The following is a 19,655-nucleotide window of genomic DNA, read 5'->3' as shown; positions in this document are numbered from 1 at the left end:
GGCCATCAGTCTTTACTCTCAGGGACACTCTCCTGGCCCTGGTGGATGGAGAGCAGGGGTCTCAGGACCGAATGTCTTTCTTTGCTCTCTCCACTTGCTTCTGTGTTTCCTAGACCTGTTCCAAACGCCCTTGCCCGACACCACTGAGTCCAAGCACCGCCTTGGCCTCCCTCATCACACATTCGAAACTCAGCATGCATGTTCAGCTGTTGGGTAGGGACTTCTGATAGTTCAGGACAGCGTTCCTATACAGGAAAGGAAGTGGGGTGTGTCCTAAGGTGGGGGGCTGCTCCTTCCTCCAGAACTTCCTCATGTCTCCACCCACTCGGTTCACCCACAAAGCCCAGCAGAACCACAGCCAGGGGTGTCTACTCACCTAACATTCCCTCATTAGCGCGGAGCTTCCAGGGTGACTGGGGACATGTAAGGACCCACCGGCCCCTTGTGCTGTCAGAGCCCTGGAACGGACCAGCAAAGGAGCCCAATTCTTAGCAAAAAGGAAGATGGCACCATCACAGAGTATGAAAGCTTTTCTGCTACCAACAGCAGCTTGTTCTGCCAGCGATGGAATGCACAGATTGCTGGGTAATTACCAGTTCCAGCCAACGGGGGTGGGGGGGGGGTGGGGGGGGGAGAGAAAGAAAGAAAGAAAGAAGAAAGAAAGAAATTGGATCCATCTGCTCTCTAAAACCTTCATTTTTTCCATTTCATAAATGTATCTTTTCTGGAAGTTCCAAAGGATAGCCATGAAAAATCACACTGTAAATGCTTAAAATAAATATTTTAGTGTGTATGTGTGTATACATCAGATCCCCTGGAGCTGAGTGACCTGAGGTTGTGAGCGGCCAGACATGGGGAATGGGAACTGAATTCCCGCCCATGAGGAGCATGCATCCTTATAGCACGCATCCACTGCTCTGTCTCCCAGCAGTTTACGGTCTCCTTGCACCTCACGTTATTATTTTTTTTCTGACTAATTTTTAGGAGCACATGAACACTCTCAAATGTGGACGCTGTGAACAGTTAGCTTTCTGCAAAAATGTCACCTGTCTCAGTCTCAGGTTTAACAAAGTAAAACGGGTCCTTGCTTGTCTGTCCACCTCACCACCGGTGTCCCAAGACCTTGTTTGGATTGATAAGTATTTGAAGAAATTGGAAGTGTTTTCAGACATCTGGGCCATAGATCCTAAGACAGAGGCCCAGGTGAGTTCAGAGCTCCAGTTCTTAGGGGAGATTTAGGACCTTGGGGCAAATCTCAAAGAGGAGCAGCCACAGGCCGGCAACGGGGCACTGTCCCTGCCCACTTCTTACCAGCTGTGACGCCCAGACTCTGGCAGACTGCCCACCCGTTAATTCCCACATAGGAACGGTGTGTGCTGGACCCTGCATCAGGCCCTGAGAGAGCGTGGGCCTGTGACAGTCAATTGTCCTCGAGGCCCTACAAGGGCAGGATTCCGACAGAAAATGGAAAGTGACACCATCTCACTGGCAAGTGTCACCAAAAGAGCCTTTGACAGAGGACCTCTGGGGCCTGGATGAGGCTTAGCAAGTCTGCTGACGTGTCTCTGCTGAGCTCGCAAACAAAGCAGCTTGGCTGGACCCAAGGAGGCATGCTACGGACGAAAGCACAAAGGAATTTCCCAGAGGGCACCATACAAGTTCTAGATTGGTTAACAATAAACTGCACCCAGTGTGAAATGAAAGCAGTGGACCAGCCGTTTGCTGCTTGTCCTAATCCATCCTGTACTCTCGAGATGCTGGGGTCGGTACCAGGAGGTGGGGAAGAGGGCTGCCACCACAAACTCTGTTTCCTGGAAGGGGAATGAGTGGGAAGCCATGAGGCAGCACCCCAGCACCTCGATGTGACCTCATCTGTGTGGTTCCAATGCCAGGTGGCCCACTCCACAGCTGAGCTTTCACCAGGCTGGTTCAGCGTGGTCCCAGCTGGTAACCGAAAGAACTGCTGACCACCACCTGTGCCCACAGCTCCAGAGAGCTCAGCTCCTGGAAGCCTCCCCGGGCCTCCTGTTTGGCCTCTCAGCTCTTCTAGCACCCGCGAACCCGATTCCTACATAACTCAACTCACTGTCAGAAACAGCTCTAGGAGTCTATGAGATACTAGCATGCAGACGGAGAAGCCTGTGTGCACGCCACAAGCAGGACGATCACACCTTGTCTCTGGTTTTGGATCTTGCTAGGCGAGGTATATGTGAGAGATGGCCATGTGGGAATTATGGGGCAAGACTACGATGGTGGGGCACAGGGCAGCCCTGCTGAGCCAAGGTAGGACCCCTCGTTTGGGAACCTCACTTCTGAGGTCACACGCATAGATCTAGAAGCAGATTGGAAAAGAGGGTGAGAGAGAGAAGCAAGCTGAGGACAAGGCCCCAGTTCCAGGGGAGAACAATAAGTGAGGGGCGGTGACACAGGATGAGGAGGAAGCCAAGGGTGTTGGCAGCAGACTTCCGAGGGCTGGCTGCCTTCCAGGCCATCTTAGTGGGATGGGTGAACTGTGAGTCGAGCCAGCTGACATCCTATGTGTCTTGTTTCAGAGTAAGTCTCATAATTGTTCATATTATAAAACCACCAGGGCCGGGGAGCTGTATCCAGGGGTACAGCGCTGCTTTGCAAGCACGACGGCCAGAGTTTGCCTTCCTAGGACCCACATATAAAAGCCAAGCACACTGATGCACACATGTAACCCCAGCACCAGGGAGGCGCAGGTAGATCCCTGGGGCTCACCTGCCAGCTAGCCCGACTACTTGGCAGTACAGCGTCAGTAAGAGACCCTATCTCAAAACACCAAGGCAGATGGCACCTGAGGAAAAGGACCTGAGATTGTCCTCCAGCCTCCACACGCATGTGCGTGCGTGTACATACATATACTCCCGCACACATGAACACAGGCGTGCACACACAGATTTGCCAGAGTAAATCATGATTCCTCAGATCATACACTCTTATCTGCTTTCAGCTTCCAAGGTCACGTGCCATCCGTAATATCAAGGTCTGACTTAAAAGCTGCCCAAGGATTGCTCAGCACATCACTTTGAGGTACATCTGTAGGGGTGTCATGTCATGTGAACCTCACTTTATGTGTATATATAGATATAGATATAGATATAGATATAAAGACATTCTTAGTATGCCTAAGAATACCAGGAAGTTACAGCAAAGATGCAGAATTTACCTTAAAACAATTACAAAACTATGCTCAAGGAATTAAGATTTTTTTTTCACCTTACAAATAATTTTCATGTTTGGTGGTGGCATCTGATGCAATAGATTTAGTCTTTGCCCTCCCAGGACAGCACGTGGCAAAATCTCTGAATTCACACTCACTGGGGAACAACACAGTCTCTGTCGAAGGTGTTTGTGACTGGACCCAAGAGTCTCTCCTATGGTCTCCTGTGACCATTTTCTAGATGCCAGAATCCCATGAGTGACTGGGTTAGAAAAGTCTCGCCCAGGACCATGGAGAGGCCAGGTCCTTTCCCACCAGGCCCTCTGTAGGGTTTCTATCGCTGCCATAAAACACCATGACCAAAAGCAACCCAGGGAAGAAAGGGTTCACTTCAGCTTACAGTCCCACATCACAGGTCCTCACTGAGGGAGCCACTGAGCCTCTCCCAAAGTTCTACCCCTGACCCACATCTAGCTAGACCCAACACAACCCTTCCGTTCTCCACAGAGCCACAAGGGAGGCCCTGGGAGGCAGGGATGCCTCAGCAGCCAGAGGAGCTGAGCAGGGACGGGAGAGAATGGAGAGACAGGAGGGAGGGGGTTAAGTCCTCTCAGGACCTGTCAGGAAGCCTCCACTTCCTCATTTCCAGCAGCTCAGCAGACAGCGATGGTGACAAGATGTGGGTGCAGGTCTGAGGGCATCTCTAGAGCCTGTCGCCCACAGGTAGGTCCTGAGCCCCTGCTGCCTCATTCCCCTAGTTGGGCGGGAAGCCTCTGGGAGAACACTACGCCCTCCTCGCGTCAGCCAGTGCCATCCAGGAACATTTTAAGTCACCAGGAAAAGCCACAGCAAAGCTTTCCCCTCAAAGCCCTGCTTGGCTCCTCCACAGCCTCAGCTCCGCCCTGTCCTCACTGCCTACAGACTTCCCGCGCGGGACAGCCATCTTCAGTACTCTCCTGCCCCTCAGAGCCAGCAGCACCTGGCTGAGGGATGATGGGTGGGTGGGGGTGCTAACATGAGGTCAAGGTGCAAAGCGGCTGCTGCTGGGTGCAGGGCCGTGAAGACGATCCGGGACAGATCCAGTTGAGGGGATACTATAGAAAAACATGCACGGAACCCAAGGTCGGTGGCTCGCTAGCCTGCACACCCAGCTTGTTTTAACCCCGGCATTGCCATGACATATCTGTTAGCATCATTCACTTCTCAAGCGGGGAAACTGAGGCTGACAGGGGTCCTACTCCAGGAAGTGGTCAATGCTCCCGAGGGATCAGCAAGAGCTGGGGTTCCTCCATGCCCCCCACCGCTTCCTCATGGCCCACAGGGAGGCAGTGTATTCGGGTAGCACCCCGTGCACTCTGGAGTGGACCAGTCTTGGCTTTACACTTCATAATCCTATGAACTCAGGCCTCTCTGTTTAACAGGGTGACAGCGTGGTGACCTCCTAGGACTTCTGTGTTTGTTTGTTTGTTTTTCCTGAGACAAGGTTTCTCTGTGTAGCCCTGGATGTCCTGGACTCACTTTGTAGACCAGGATGGCCTTGAACTCACAGAGATCTGCCTGCCTCTGCCTCCCAAGTGCTGGGGTTACAGGCGTGCGCCACTGCGCCCAGCTTCTCAAAAGACTTCTGAAGGAAGGTAACACTGCATTGGGAGATGGTTGGCCTGCCAACTGCTTTTGTAAATAAAATTTTATCAGGTCAGTTTGTTGCACATGTTACCACAGCAGAGCCAAGCAAGCTAATACAGAGTGTGCAGTGCATATCCTAAAATAGTGCCCATCTTCTCTCTGTGGGAAAAGCCTGCTGACCCATCCCTACATGAAAAGCACCCAACAGGGGGCACACAGCGTGCTCCAAAGGCTCTGAAGATTATGAAGCAACCCCACCCCCACTGATCCATGTCCCATCACTGTGAGGATAATATGCCTGCCTGACATGCCAGGCTACCAGGCTCAGGAATCTAAAGTGACTAGAAGCGGCTGGCGGGCTGGCTGCGTGCTTCAGAGCACTGACAGCTCCTGCAGAGGAACCATGCTTGAATCCCAGCACCGACGTGACGGCTCACACCATCCATAACTTCAGTTCCGGGGCATCTGATACCCTCTTCTGATCTCTGCAGGAACCGGGCACACGCATGGTGTACAGATACACATTTGAGCAAAAACACTCATACACATTAATTGAAATAAATAAATATCTTTAAAAAGGAAAGAAATCAAAACCAAAAACCAGGATATCCGGCCCAGCTTGGTGCTGTGCCATTGATAAGCTGGTGGAGGGGTTGCAGGAGCAAATGAAGGTGGCAACTACAGAGTGTGAAGGAAACAGGAGGAAGGAGGAGCTGGGAGGGGCAGGAGGGAGGCCATGCTCCTCAAGTGTCACAGGTGGGGGGAGGGTGGTGGGAGAGGGCAGGAGCTCACGCTGCCACAGCCAGGTGGAGCAGAGCCTTCGGGCTCACCCTGAGGGCACACTGATGAGCCCCTCTGGGCTGCTCTGGTCTCAATAGACCTTTCCAGATGCTGAGCAGAGAGTAGATGGTGGAGGGTCAGCAGGACCAGGAGAACCATCAGGAAGCTGACTCCATCCAGGTGGAGAAGGGACAGGGCAGGCCCATGTGATGTGGGGCGTGGGGCCCCGGAGAAACCAAGGCTGGCTGTAGGATGTCAGCCCCACAGCTGGACAGAGGTTCTGGCATCCAATCAAATGGGGGAAAGATGGAGTGAAGAGAGAGACACCGGGAGCTGTTTAGAGTTCCGGGAAAATGGCCTACATCCTTTTCCCAAAGATGCCGTTCAAGTCTCAGCAAAAACGTGCCATGCCTTACAACTTCTCATGCCTCGCTTCCTCACCATCTGTCTGCCCTGAAGTGTGGTGTCTTGCTGTGCCCCTCTCCCCTAGCACTCAGAGAGACTGTGATGGGCAGGTAAGGTTCCATCACAGTCGAATTACCAAGTCTGGAATTCTGTGAAGACTGACTGGGGCCACTGCTGTGCCTCTGGGAGGCGCTGCTCCCTGCTGGCTGGCGTGCACTTGAAAGTGGGACACTTGTAATTCTAGGGTTTCTCTAGGTCCTGACGTATGTGGGAACTTTTCATCTGGTACTTGCTGCCGCCTCTACACAAGTCCAAGAGCTGCTCTCTGCGTCTGGCTCCTTACAGTAAGCTGTTTCCCTTCTAGCCAGAGCTGTGGTGAGTGAGTGAATGTGTGTGTGTGTGTGTGTGTGTGTGTGTGTGTGTGTGTGTGTGTGTGCGCATGCAGGTGTGTGCCATGTGTATACAGGTGTGTGTGTGTGTGTGTGTGTGTGTGTGTGTGTGTGCGCGCGCGCATGCAGGCGTGTGCCATGTGTATACAGGTGTGTGTGTGTGTGTGTGTGTGTGTGTGTGTGTGTGTGCGCGCGCGCGCATGCAGGTGTGTGCCATGTGTGTACAGGTGTGTGTGTGTGCAGGTGTGTCCTGCCCTCAGGCCAACCTCAGACTAGCAGTCCCCCACAGCCACACAGCCCACCCTCTTCCCCTCCCCAGATGCAGGCCCACCTGTACCCACGTGTGTGTGCATGTGCAGTTCAGAAGTCAACCGCAGGGCTCATTTTTCAGGAGCTGTCCCTTGTTTTCTAAGTCAGGGTCTCTCACTGATCTGGAGTGGACTATATTTAGACCAGCATCTTCCCATCTGAGTTGTTCATCTGATGCCTCTGTTTTCACTTCTGTTTTATCTTTTCAACACACTTGTCTGTCCCCCTACACAGTGCATTGTTTAGAACTCAGCGACACTGGACTATCTGACGGCTCAGCCGTTCAGTCAGCTGCTGTGCAGGGTTAGGGTTAGAAACCATCCCTCTGCTAAGAATCCACCCTACAGATGCACTAGGAACAAATGTTCCACTGAGTTGGGCCCAACCTCCCACTCCTCAGGCCTCACCAGGAACGCCTCCTTCTCATGTTTGGAGCTAGGGCACACACTAGCAGATCCACATCCCTAATAAAACGCCCAGCACCTGATCTTCCCTACCCTCCTGGGTACATCTGTATTCTACTCCTGAATAAACTGGGGGTGAGGCTGAGCCATCTGGGGGTGAGGGGTAAGCATACTCCTCCTGCCCTTTGCACTGGTGGCCTGTGGCCTGTCCCTCTTCAATCCCTCTGGCTGTGGGGACACTGAATTCTTAGGTTCTCCAAGGCTGACCACATCTTAGAGGTTCCTCCCCCACCCCACCCCCCAGCATCCTGCTTCCTGCAAGGCTCTCCAGACAGGCTGAGTTCTCTGCCCTTGATCTTGTGCACAGCTCCCACTTCTCACCAAAAGGCTCGCTCTGAAGCCAGACTGCTTCTGAAGGCAGCCAGGCAGCCCACTGCATTGAGCGGTCGGGCTACCAGCACAGACGTACAGATCTACACAGATGGACATACAGGACACATGTACATGGGACGCGAGACTCCAGTGGCCGTTTGGACACAGAGCTTGGACACACAGTCAACAACCAACATGCTAGAGTTAGTTTAGAATTCTGAAGCATTATCAAGTGGGGATTGGGCTGGGTGCAGTGGCGCACGCCTGTAGTCCTAGCACTCGGGAGGCAGAAGCAGGAGGATTCCTGTTGAGTTCGAGGCCAGCCTGGTCTATAAAGCAAGTCCAGGACAGCCAAGGCTACACAGAGAGACCCTGTCTCAAACAACAACAACAACAACAGCAGCAGCAGCAACAACAACAACAATAACAACAACAAATCAAGTGGGGGTTGGGCCCCTGGTCACCTTCCATGGTCTGGGGGTGTTCTGAAGGAAGGGGAGACCACTCTAATCAGGCTCCAGAAGACAGGACAGAGAGTGCAGTGGACTTCCTGATCTGCAGTTTTGCTGTCTGTGGTTTCTGTTACCTGTGGTCAACCAATGTCTCAAAACATTAAGTGGAAATTTCCAGGAATAAATAATTCATGAGTTTTAAGCTGCACACACCATTTTTTTTTTTTAGTAGCATGTTGACATCTTATGCCTTCCCACTCAATCTTATGCTTGGGGTATGAACCTTCCCTTTGTGCAGACTAGCTGTGCTGTACACACTACCCTCCCATTAGTCATCCGACGGCTGTTTTGATATCAGACTAACAGCTATGATTCCTCAGAGCTTCTGTCCAAGTAAAGTTTATTGCGCATAAACAGGTAATGACACTGGCAGGGTTTCTTGTTTTTTTGTTTTTGGTTGGTTGGCTTTTTTCGAGACAGGGTTTCTCTGTGTAGCCTTGGCTGTTCTGGACTCGATTTGTAGACCAGGCTCGCCTTAAACTCACAGCCATCTGCCTGCCTCTGCCTCCTGAGTGCTGAGATTAAAGGTGTGCGCCACCATGCCCAGTGACACTGGCAGTTTTTATAGCATATTGTTCTAATTATTATTAGTTGCTCATCCCTTACTGTGATGAATTTACAAATTAAGCTCAATCATCTATATAGGGAAAACGCAGTAGACACGGGTTCAGTACTATCCAAGGCTCCCACTGGGCATTTCGGAAGGTGTCCTCTGATACTCGGACGCCTTAGCTTGACTCCTGGTGCTGTTCAGCTACCAAAGGCCAGATCCTAGCTCCATCTTTTCAGCAATGCCTCTGTCCGAGCTCTGTAACACATACCCATCTCCATAACTGGAAGCTGGCCACAAACGAGCTGAAAATGAGGCTATGCTCTGAGAGAGACAGATGGAGAAAACCCCTTCTAACTGGCGGGAGGGCCAGTCTTGCCCATGGAGAAAGCAGATGGACCAGAGGTGGCAGTCACAGCCCAGCCTCATGGAGCGGGGCAGAGGCCTCGGAGGTCTACTGCCCAGACACACCTCAGGGGCCCACGCGGCTACTTCATAACTGTAACTGCTGCTACTTTTGCGAATCACAATGTAAAATATCTGTGTTTTCTCATGGTTCTTTGGGGATTGCCACTTACAGGTTGAGAACCGAGGCCCTGTCGCCCGACTCTCCATGTTACAGCTGGCACTTTTACAGTCTCTACTTAGGCATCAACTAACTGTGTAGCGAAATAACGTGCCTCAAATCATACAGCTATAAGTGGGGAAGAGACTTATTTATTAATTTATTTGTGTACGTGTGTATGTATGTATGTATGTATGGTTTTTTTTGTTTTTGTTTTTGTTTCTTTTTGAGACAGAGTTTCTCTGTGTAGCCTTGGCTGTCCTGGACTCACTTTGTAGACCAGGCCGGCCTGGAACTCACAGTGATCCGCCTGTCTCTGCCTCCCTGAGTGCTGGGATTAAGGGTGTGCACCACCATGCCCACCTCAGATTTACATTTTTAAGAGATTTTTGTTTACAGTGTGTGCAATGCCTACAGAGGCCACAGGAGGGTGCTAGACACCCTAGACCTGGAGTTAATGGACGGCTGTTGAGCTGCCAGTGGGTGCTTGGAAATGAACCCAGGTCCTCCACAAGAGCAGCAAGTGCTTTCTAACCACCAAGCCATCTCTCCAGGCTGTGAAGTAGATATTTAAGCACAGTTTGCTCATCCTTGATCCAAAGCACTTGGAGGTGGGAGTGCGTTTAGATTTTGAATTTTAATTTATTTTTAACATTTTGGAGTTTTGAAGCATTTTTATATACATAACATGATATTTTGGAAATGGGATCCAAGTTTAAATAAAAAAAAACTCATTTATGTCTCATAAACACCTTATACATGTGTCCTGGAAGTAACTTCTAGAATGTGTGTGCACACTTGCGGGTGATTGGATCGAAAGCCTCGCATAAGCTAAATTAATCTTCTCTCATTGAGCCTGTGTGACTTTCTTTCACAATTTGAGATGCGGGGTCTCACCAAGCTGTCCAGGTTAGCTTTGAACTCGCTCGCTCTGGAGCCCAGGCATCTTTGTGCCTCAGCCCCGAGTTGCTCTGCTCCTATGCAACTTGAGCTCCTCCCTCGAACCCCAGCTCCATGTCCAGGACCTCGCCCAAGCCTAGCACCCCACGCTCACTCCACACTCCACCTGCTCCTGCTAGTTCTTCCACAGCCCGGTGAAAGGTCACCACCTCATGCCTCACCTTCTCGGCTGGAGCTATAGCCTGGGCTTTATCCTTGCCTCCTTTCTATCGCAAAACACCAAATACTGAAGTTGGGGTCGGGGTGGAGCGTGAAGACTCAGCCCCACACAAAGAACTAGAGGAAACTCAGGAATGCTGAGAGTGGGCACCAGTCAGATGTCCCATACCAAACGGTCAGCCCTGAAAACATATGTACGAGCAACACTATACAGACTGAGCGGGTTATATTTAGCAGTACACACATACATGTACAGCTACATAGATGCATGTAACAATGAAAAAGAGGCCAGGGATTTGAAAGAGAGCAAGGAGCTGTACATGGGAAGGTTGGGAGGGCAAAAAGGGAAGTGAGAAATTAAGTATTATAATCTTTGAAAAAAGAAAAACAGAAGTTGGCTCTGCTGCTGTTCAGCTCCCCGAGGCCCCTTGACATTCAGGGTAGGGGCCAGTGTCCTTAGAAGCCACGGCTGCTGGGCCGAGACCCTCATTCTGCGTCCCTGTTTTCTACTCCAGCCACGACGGTCCTGTGTGCCCTTTAGCAGCAGAACTGCCGTCTGCTTGCTGCTCCGCCTGCCACACCCTCCTGCTCCTCTGCCTCCAGGACACCTCAACAGCCAACACAGAAACCCAAGGCTGCCAGCCACCCCAGCCCCACTGTAGCCCTCTGTGCAGCGCTTGGGTCCACCTGTCACATGGTCATGCCTTTGCTCTCCGACTTCCTTACCCAAATAACAGTGCCGTATGCACGAGTTCCGAGGGCCGCCCAAGAAGAGCTGATGCCACTTCCTAGCCAGCAGTGGCCTCTGTACCACAGAGCACACCCCGCAGGGCCCAAGACTTTTTATGCCAGCTATCTGTACACCTTGATATCACACAGGTATAGCAAGGCTGGCTAATGGCGGCTGACATGGAGTGGGCTGCAGGCAGAGAGACTGAACCCTGAATTATGTTCTCCACTCCCAAAGAGGAAGCCCAGCCTCAGAGCCGGGGTGAAGAGTAAACAGCCATGAAGGGCATACACGGACAGACGGGCAACAGTCCAGTCAACCAAAGTCCAGGGGGGGCTCTCATCTAGGACCCCACAACCCGAGGTATTCACTACATGAGGCGCTAGGTCTCAAATGCCATTTGCCAGGGTTCCTCTCAGGCAAGCTCACTGTGGCGACAGTATGAGGCCAGCCTTTTGCTTTCACCCCTCTGTGTCTTCAATATCTATTTCAAACTTTTCTCTTATCTACAAGCCTTGACCACTCCCTCCAGCCTCTCCGGGGAAACTTCACTTCCTACAGCACACAAAAGCATAGAAGTCAACAGACCAGAACAGCCTCAACTTCCTGCCACCACACCTGTGTGTCTCCGTGCATGCCCCTTCCTCCCCCCCCACCCCCCATCTGCCCCAGCCCTCTCTCCCGGGCTGCAGAGGTAACCTCTAATTTCAGCTGGTTACTCCTGGGCACTGCCTGTGGTGGCTTCCCACCCAAGCTCACCTGCCGTCAACCTTTCACACCAGCCAGCTCCATCCTTCAGCATTCAGTCCCAAGTCTCTCTCACAGGACTGAGGAAAGCCAAAGCCTCCGTACTCTCAGCTGTCCCCAGGATCCCTGGGTGGGCTATCCCACCACTCTCGGATGTCCCCAGGATCCCTGGGTGGGCTATCCCACCACTCTCGGATGTCCCCAGGATCCCTGGGTGGGCTATCCCACCACTCTCGGCTGTCCCCAGGATCCCTGGGTGGGCTATCCCACCACTCTCGGCTGTCCCCAGGATCCCTGGGTGGGCTATCCCACCACTCTCGGCTGTCCCCAGGATCCCTGGGTGGGCTATCCCACCACTCTCGGCTGTCCCCAGGATCCCTGGGTGGGCTATCCCACCACTCTCGGCTGTCCCCAGGATCCCTGGGTGGGCTATCCCACCACTCCGCATCTCCATGTCTCTCCTTTACACACAGCCTCAGCATCTCTAGAAGAAGTTACACTCCTGCCTCCCCCGGACTTCTCTCCTGAGGGCCACTCGTGACTTCACCAGTACCACTCACTGGTCATTCTGGTCTTCCCCTTATCAGGTCCTGAGGCAGCATGTGACACAGTGAACCCCTGGACTGCGCAGATTTAACAGCAGCCATGTAAGAACGTGTAGCTTCCTTGAAGCCACGCTGAGCGGCGCGGAGGACAGTGCACACTGCTGTGATGAGGCCCACCCTTCCCTTTGAACCCAGACCCCCTCCCTGAGAGACTGACCTGCACCACTGCAGACCTCAAACAGCCCGAAGTCAGTCACCACGTCCAAAACGGAACAGAGCGCTCTGCCCTGACAGCTTTCTGCAGAATTACCTGGAGGTGAACGTCCATTCTCTTCCCTAGCTACAAAGTCAGCTGGACACCCGTGTCTGCCCATGTCCCTCAAACCACACCTGATTTCCTAGTCTTGTCATTTTGCTCTGTTTCTTTAAAAAACAAAAACAAAAAACATTTATTTTTATGTGTGCGAGTGTTTTTCCAGCATCAAACTGCGGAGCCCAGAAGAGGACATCGGATCCTTTGAAACAAGAGCCCCAGACCATCAAGAGCAGCCTTCCACGTAGGTGCTGGGAACTGAACTCTGGTCCTCTACAAGAGTGGCCAGTGCTCTCAACTACAGAGCTGTCTCCCTAGCCCTGCTGAGGTTTTTTTTGTCTTTGATTTATGCTGACTTGGGAGCTACAACAAGGTTCCCTAGGCTGTCCATACCCAAGGTGTGCTCCTAGCTTCTCTCTCAGAAGGCTCTCTGCCATACCTGCTTAGCTCAGTCCCATGCTCCCCTCCCCCTCAGCCCGATGCTCCCCTCCCCCTCAGGCCCATGTTCCCCTCCCCCTCAGTCCTATGCTCCCCTCCCCCTCAGGCCCATGCTCCCCTCCCCCTCAGGCCCATGTTCCCCTCCCCCTCAGTCCTATGCTCCCCTCCCCCTCAGGCCCATGCTCCCCTCCCCCTCAGCCCCATGCTCCCCTCCCCCTCAGCCCCATGCTCCCCTCCCCCTCAGTCCTATGCTCCCCTCCCCCTCAGGCCCATGCTCCCCTCCCCCTCAGGCCCATGCTCCCCTCCCCCTCAGCCCCATGCTCCCCTCCCCCTCAGCCCCATGCTCCCCTCCCCCTCAGGCCCATGCTCCCCTCCCCCTCAGGCCCATGCTCCCCTCCCCCTCAGGCCCATGCTCCCCTCCCCCTCAGCCCCATGCTCCCCTCCCCCTCAGCCCCATGCTCCCCTCCCCCTCAGCCCCATGCTCCCCTCCCCCTCAGCCCCATGCTCCCCTCCCCCTCAGTCCTATGCTCCCCTCCCCCTCAGGCCCATGCTCCCCTCCCCCTCAGGCCCATGTTCCCCTCCCTCTCAGGCCCATGTTCCCCTCCCCCTCAGCCCCATGCTCCCCTCCCCCTCAGCCCCATGCTCCCCTCCCCCTCAGGCCCATGTTCCCCTCCCCCTCAGTGCCATGCTCCCCTCCCCCTCAGCCCCATGTTCCCCTCCCCCTCAGTCCCATGCTCCCCTCCCCCTCAGGCCCATGTTCCCCTCCCCCTCAGCCCCATGCTCCCCTCCCCCTCAGTCCCATGCTCCCCTCCCCCTCAGTCCCATGCTCCCCTCCCCCTCAGCCCCATGTTCCCGTCCCCCTCAGTCCCATGCTCCCCTCCCCCTCAGGCCCATGCTCCCCTCCCCCTCAGCCCCATGCTCCCCTCCCCCTCAGCCCCATGCTCCCCTCCCCCTCAGGCCCATGCTCCCCTCCCCCTCAGCCCCATGCTCCCCTCCCCCTCAGCCCCATGCTCCCCTCCCCCTCAGGCCCATGCTCCCCTCCCCCTCAGCCCCATGCTCCCCTCCCCCTCAGGCCCATGCTCCCCTCCCCCTCAGCCCCATGCTCCCCTCCCCCTCAGCCCCATGCTCCCCTCCCCCTCAGCCCCATGCTCCCCTCCCCCTCAGCCCCATGCTCCCCTCCCCCTCAGCCCCATGCTCCCCTCCCCCTCAGCCCCATGCTCCCCTCCCCCTCAGCCCCATGCTCCCCTCCCCCTCAGCCCCATGCTCCCCTCCCCCTCAGCCCCATGCTCCCCTCCCCCTCAGCCCCATGCTCCCCTCCCCCTCAGCCCCATGCTCCCCTCCCCCTCAGCCCCATGCTCCCCTCCCCCTCAGCCCCATGCTCCCCTCCCCCTCAGTCCCATGCTCCCCTCCCCCTCAGGCCCATGCTCCCCTCCCCCTCAGCCCCATGCTCCCCTCCCCCTCAGCCCCATGCTCCCCTCCCCCTCAGCCCCATGCTCCCCTCCCCCTCAGCCCCATGCTCCCCTCCCCCTCAGCCCCATGCTCCCCTCCCCCTCAGCCCCATGCTCCCCTCCCCCTCAGCCCCATGCTCCCCTCCCCCTCAGGCCCATGCTCCCCTCCCCCTCAGCCCCATGCTCCCCTCCCCCTCAGCCCCATGCTCCCCTCCCCCTCAGGCCCATGCTCCCCTCCCCCTCAGCCCCATGCTCCCCTCCCCCTCAGGCCCATGCTCCCCTCCCCCTCAGCCCCATGCTCCCCTCCCCCTCAGGCCCATGCTCCCCTCCCCCTCAGCCCCATGCTCCCCTCCCCCTCAGGCCCATGCTCCCCTCCCCCTCAGCCCCATGCTCCCCTCCCCCTCAGCCCCATGCTCCCCTCCCCCTCAGGCCCATGCTCCCCTCCCCCTCAGCCCCATGCTCCCCTCCCCCTCAGGCCCATGCTCCCCTCCCCCTCAGGCCCATGCTCCCCTCCCCCTCAGCCCCATGCTCCCCTCCCCCTCAGGCCCATGCTCCCCTCCCCCTCAGCCCCATGCTCCCCTCCCCCTCAGCCCCATCCTCCCCTCCCCCTCCAGCTACACATCTGAACAAGGAAGAAGGGAGACACGTTGGCCTGGTCCTGCTGCTGCCTGCTCCTGGTGACCTGGAGCCTCTGGTTTGCTTCTTTAATCTGTTTTATTTCCCTCTCCTACCAAATGCTATTTGTCCTCAAAGTTGCAGCCTGGTTTAAGTCTAGAATCCCAGGTCCAGGACCTAGAATCCTGAACCCAGACCCTGAGCCTCAGCCTCTGAAGTTGACCTGGACTCAGTCTAGCTAATCCCCATTGTCCCCCTGCCCCGCCCACAAACCCACCCACCCTTGCTCCTGAGGCCTCCGGCCTAGACTGAGCAGTGACCTGGCTACCCTGACACATGACACACCTGCTAGTCTGTGTTTGCTTTTTATTTAACCCTGAATGCCTTTAGGCCAGGCGTCCATTCCCCGACTCTCCAGAGACCTTACAGCTCCGGTGCCATCGAACACACAGTCTCTGAGCTCTGAGGCACTGGCCTGGGTGTGTAGACTGGCTCATCTCACCCGTCCGGCAGTCACAGCTGGCAGATATCACCACCTCTTCGAGGCAGGAACTACAGATGCTCAGGAGCATTGGGCAACTCGCCTTGATCACACAGACACACCCAGAAAGTCAAAACTACTTCTGTACTTCTTGAGTACTTGCTGGGCCACCAAATACCCACAATTTCAGCGTTTGGGAGGCCGAGGCCAGGAAGAAGGTTGCTGCCAAGTATGGGCCAGGCTGGCCTACATACTGAGCCTGAACTATGTAGTGAGACTTTTGTTTCAAAAGTAAAAGAAAGCAATCCAGATTTGAACCCACGGCTCCACCCTGATGTAGCAAAGGCCATATGTGTTAGCCAGGCTGATTCTTAAGGAGACCCCCCTGGAGCAGTGTGGAAAGGAAAAGAGGACAGAGGCACACCTGGAGCCTGATGGCAATAAATGGGTATTTCAGGCCGTCCAGGAAAGAGGCTCTGGGCCTGGTCAGTGACACTGCAGCGGACTTTGCTACAGTTGGGAGAACTGGAAGGAGAAAGTGGCTGACGTGAGCGTCTAGAGAGCCCCTGAGACACCACGTTAACCAAGGCGGCCAGTACTACAGAAGCCAAGTGTAAGAGTAGGTTTCAAGCCTTAGAGTGGCAAAGAACTCCAGGACAGAAAAATTAGCTTCCTGACACAACCACATTTGGGAACGCCAGCGGGGACAGGGCGGGCTCCAAGGAGACTGGCTGATGGGCAGGCTGGAGGACAGCTGCATGGCGCCTGCTGGCGACAGCGGATTATCAGACCTCAGGAATCCTCCTAAGGCCTCTGAGCAGCACAGCAGGTGCAGGGAACCCAGGGAGGCAGAAGAGCAGACAGCTCTTTCCAGAGGCTTCTAGTAAATATGGGAGATGAGGAACTTTGGGAAACACATGGCCTTCTAGGTCAACAGCAGCGGACAGAAGGCTGAGGAGCAGGGAGCAGCAGAGGGGAGAAGCCAGACAGGACGTTCTTCACGAAGGGGCAGGTTTCTGGCTGGGTTGGCCTTGAGGGAAGAAGCTAGGGAAAGTGACTCAATACAAGCTGCTGAAAGGAGAGCTGTCCTCTGGGCTGATGAGGAGGACCCACCTGTACATCTGAGTGCACTGCCCAGGGCACAGCAGAATGGGGCGCACACCGCTCTTGCTAGAAATCACAGCCAGCTGCCTGCAGATACTAATGTGCAAACTGTGCTGGGGGCTAGTTTCTGTCAGAGCCAAGTGACTGTTTTCACTTTTATTTCAAGGTCTGCCATTCTACTTCCTCATTAGACAAGGCTTGCCGGAGGCCGTACAGACGTAGGAATTCCTCAAGTACTTTTCTCTCAGCAAAGCAACACACTAATGCTGGCCCCATCCCTGCAGTGGTGGCAGCGGTGGCAGGCACCCCCGCCCTTGGGGTTTCTTTTTTTGTCCACTAGGATGGATCACCTTTCCGTGTCTCTAAGACGATGCCAGATATCCCACCTGCCACCCCTCCCACCTTGACCACAACCGTGTAGTAGAAGCACCAGCTCTTGCCGAGAAGAACCCTGGGAAATCTAGGACCCAGGCAGAGGAAGTGCTTAGAGGCTGTCCCTGTGCCCCCTTCCTCTGTTTTGTTAAGTCTTTAGGGTTGTAGTTCTGGGCCAAGAGCTCACTGGTTCTGCTATCGCGGGCCAAAGAATCTTGGCCTCTCGTCAACATTTACTGGAAAGAACATAGGAGTTGAGTCAGAAGGCTCAGGCTTGGGTCCTGCCCATTCCTCGCTGTGAGACTTTTCTCATCAGTTCTGAGTTCCAGCTTGCAGTCAGGTGGAGTCTCTCCCCTCTCCCTGGGAGAGAGAAGCTGGTCTGATGTGATGGGCTATTTATAGCATCTTTAGTCTGGTTCCTGGGATCGACTCTCACTAACACCCACCCTCCGTGCTGGGAGACACACCCCAAATAAGACGAGGGCAGTTCAGCTAGCATCTTTTTAAGCTAACCAATGTCAGATTCCAGGCTACAAACAAAATCAGACTGAGGCCTCGTCCCAGTCACTTGGCTGGCTGAACGGACAGAGCAGCATTTGTTCCCATAATGGCAGGGCAGGGCTCCAGCAGAGCTTCACCCATGTTGCTGGGAATGGATGCTCTGGGCACTTATGGGACACCGGGTCCTCTTGCTGACCCCTCAGACTAGAGGGGAGGTAGGCAGTTGTGGCTCTGAGAAACCAAGGTGACAGACCTGAAGCAGAATACGGCTGGCCAGCAGCAGAGCTGGGGGCGGGGTGTGTGTGTGTGTGTGTGTGTGTGTGTGTGTGTGTGTGGCTATTGACACTCGGTGCTTCCCCTCAGAGCCTGGGGGATGTGGAAGGTCACCCTGACTCACAGGGGTGTCGTGGGGGGACAAAATGAGAACAAAGTGACATGAGTGGTGGGCACACTGGTTGAAAGGGACCAGCTTTACACCCAGAAGCTCTTTTCTTCTTCAAGGTCCCCCTCAGTAAAGGGGAGGTTGTGACTAAGTAAGGCTGGTTCCTCCTGCTGGTCTGATAGCACTGGCTGGCTCGGAGGCTTTGCCTCCCCACTTTGTAAGTCACCCCGAGACACCCAGAAACGAAAGCTCCCACTCCCAGTGTCTGGGCTCCTATGTCATCCGCCCACAGCCAGTGGGTTCTCCACTGACGTGGCCACTCTTCTCCCAATAACACAGGCCTCGGCCGGGGACCCGGAGAGAGCCACCCTTCTTTGCCACAGCTAGCCCAACAAAGAGACCCAGGGTAACTACGGTCCTGAACTCACCACATGAAGAAACATTTATCTCCCAGGCATTTCCACCTTCATCTCCCATCGGTCACCCCTTCTGTAATTTCTGGCTTTTTGTTTTTGTTTGTTTGTTTGTTTTGTTTTGTTGCTGTTGTTCAAATCAGTTGTCCAAGGTGGCAGGTTTTTACCCAAACCCTCAGCGGTGTTAACATACCTGGCTTTGGGCTGTATGAGGCAGATCAGACAGTGGCAACTGGATTGGAAAAGTCCTGTTAACCCAGGCTTTTGCTATCTAAAATTATCTCTCACACACCCAACAAGTTCTATTCTCAGAAATGCTTTAACCAATTTCTTTCCATTTTAACTCTTCCTGAACACTTTAAAAACGCATATGTTCCTGGAAAAAGGAACTGTCCTCTTTGGCTGTAATCCAGTTTCACCGCACCTATGCTCAACATCCAGTGCAATGAGCTGGTGGCTGGATGTCTCCTCACAGGCGCGGAGGGTCGGGGAGAAGGGAGCCTCTCTTCATTTCCCGGACCTCAGCCCACAACCAAGCTCCGACCAGCCCCGCGCCTGCCGCGGGGAGATAACTGAGTTCTCATGAAAGTAAATCTGAAATAACCAAATATGGAAAGTCAGCAGGGCAGAATGTAGAGGCTGAGGAAGAAAGAAGCCAACCAAAGCGGCCCCAGAGGGACCTGAAACAAGAGTCCTCAGAACTGTCAGACCCTGCAGTTTGGGTAGCAAGGGCGTCTAGCAGTGGTGTGAGCACTGCCTCCGCCCATTCTGCTGTGGGTGCTTACCTCTAGGCGCCTGGGTCTACTGAAATCTGGAACTCACCTTCTGGAAAATCAGGTGCTGTCTCCAAATGAGTACACGCTATAGCACCGGTGTAGGTCCCTGGCATTAAGCTCAGGTTAAACTGCTCTGCTTGCGAGCGTTGCAAAAGTGCTCCCGGGCCGGCACGGGTTTCCCAGGTAGTCCCAGTCGGCCCGCTACGGTAACTCACGCCTCCTGCCGGCCTGAGCCACTTTCGGTTTCAGAGTAGCTGGGACGGTCCGCTCAATCGGCCCTTGCTACCTGCGAGGCTCGTAGGGCTCCACGGGCGCCTAGGGCGGCTGCGGGCACTTGGCTGTTTCGCCTTAGCTGCAGGCGCCGCCAGCCTCAGCGGCCGGCTCTGGGAGGGGCGTGGCCGGGAACGGGGCGTGGCTAGGGCGCCAAAGAGGCGTGACCGAGAGTGGGGCGTGGTCGGGGCGCCCAAGAGGCGGGGCGTGAGTATCCTGAGAGTGGTGGCCCTGAACTCGACCAAGTATCCCCCTGGAGGCTAGGAGTCACCCGGACCCTAGAAACCTAGCCTTCTCTTTCTAGA

General features: G+C 54.8%; 1 protein-coding gene across 1 annotated transcript in view; it reads right to left on the bottom strand.

The window, feature by feature from the left end:
* TRAF5 (TNF receptor associated factor 5) overlaps positions 1-19,469 on the bottom strand; it is a 58,613-nt gene extending 39,144 nt beyond the window's left edge. The window contains exon 1 of the mRNA XM_084779737.1: positions 19,127-19,469. The gene's annotated coding sequence lies outside the window, so the exon portion shown is untranslated. The remainder of the gene's footprint in view (positions 1-19,126) is intronic.
* Positions 19,470-19,655: the final 186 nt, after the last annotated feature.

The sequence above is a fragment of the Acomys minous genome (assembly GCF_964271855.1).
Source record: "Acomys minous genome assembly, chromosome: 1".
In the NCBI taxonomy this organism is placed as follows: Eukaryota; Metazoa; Chordata; class Mammalia; order Rodentia; family Muridae; genus Acomys; species Acomys minous.
The sequence above is the reverse complement of the archived record's forward strand: the minus strand, read 5'-3'. Positions and strand labels throughout refer to the sequence as shown.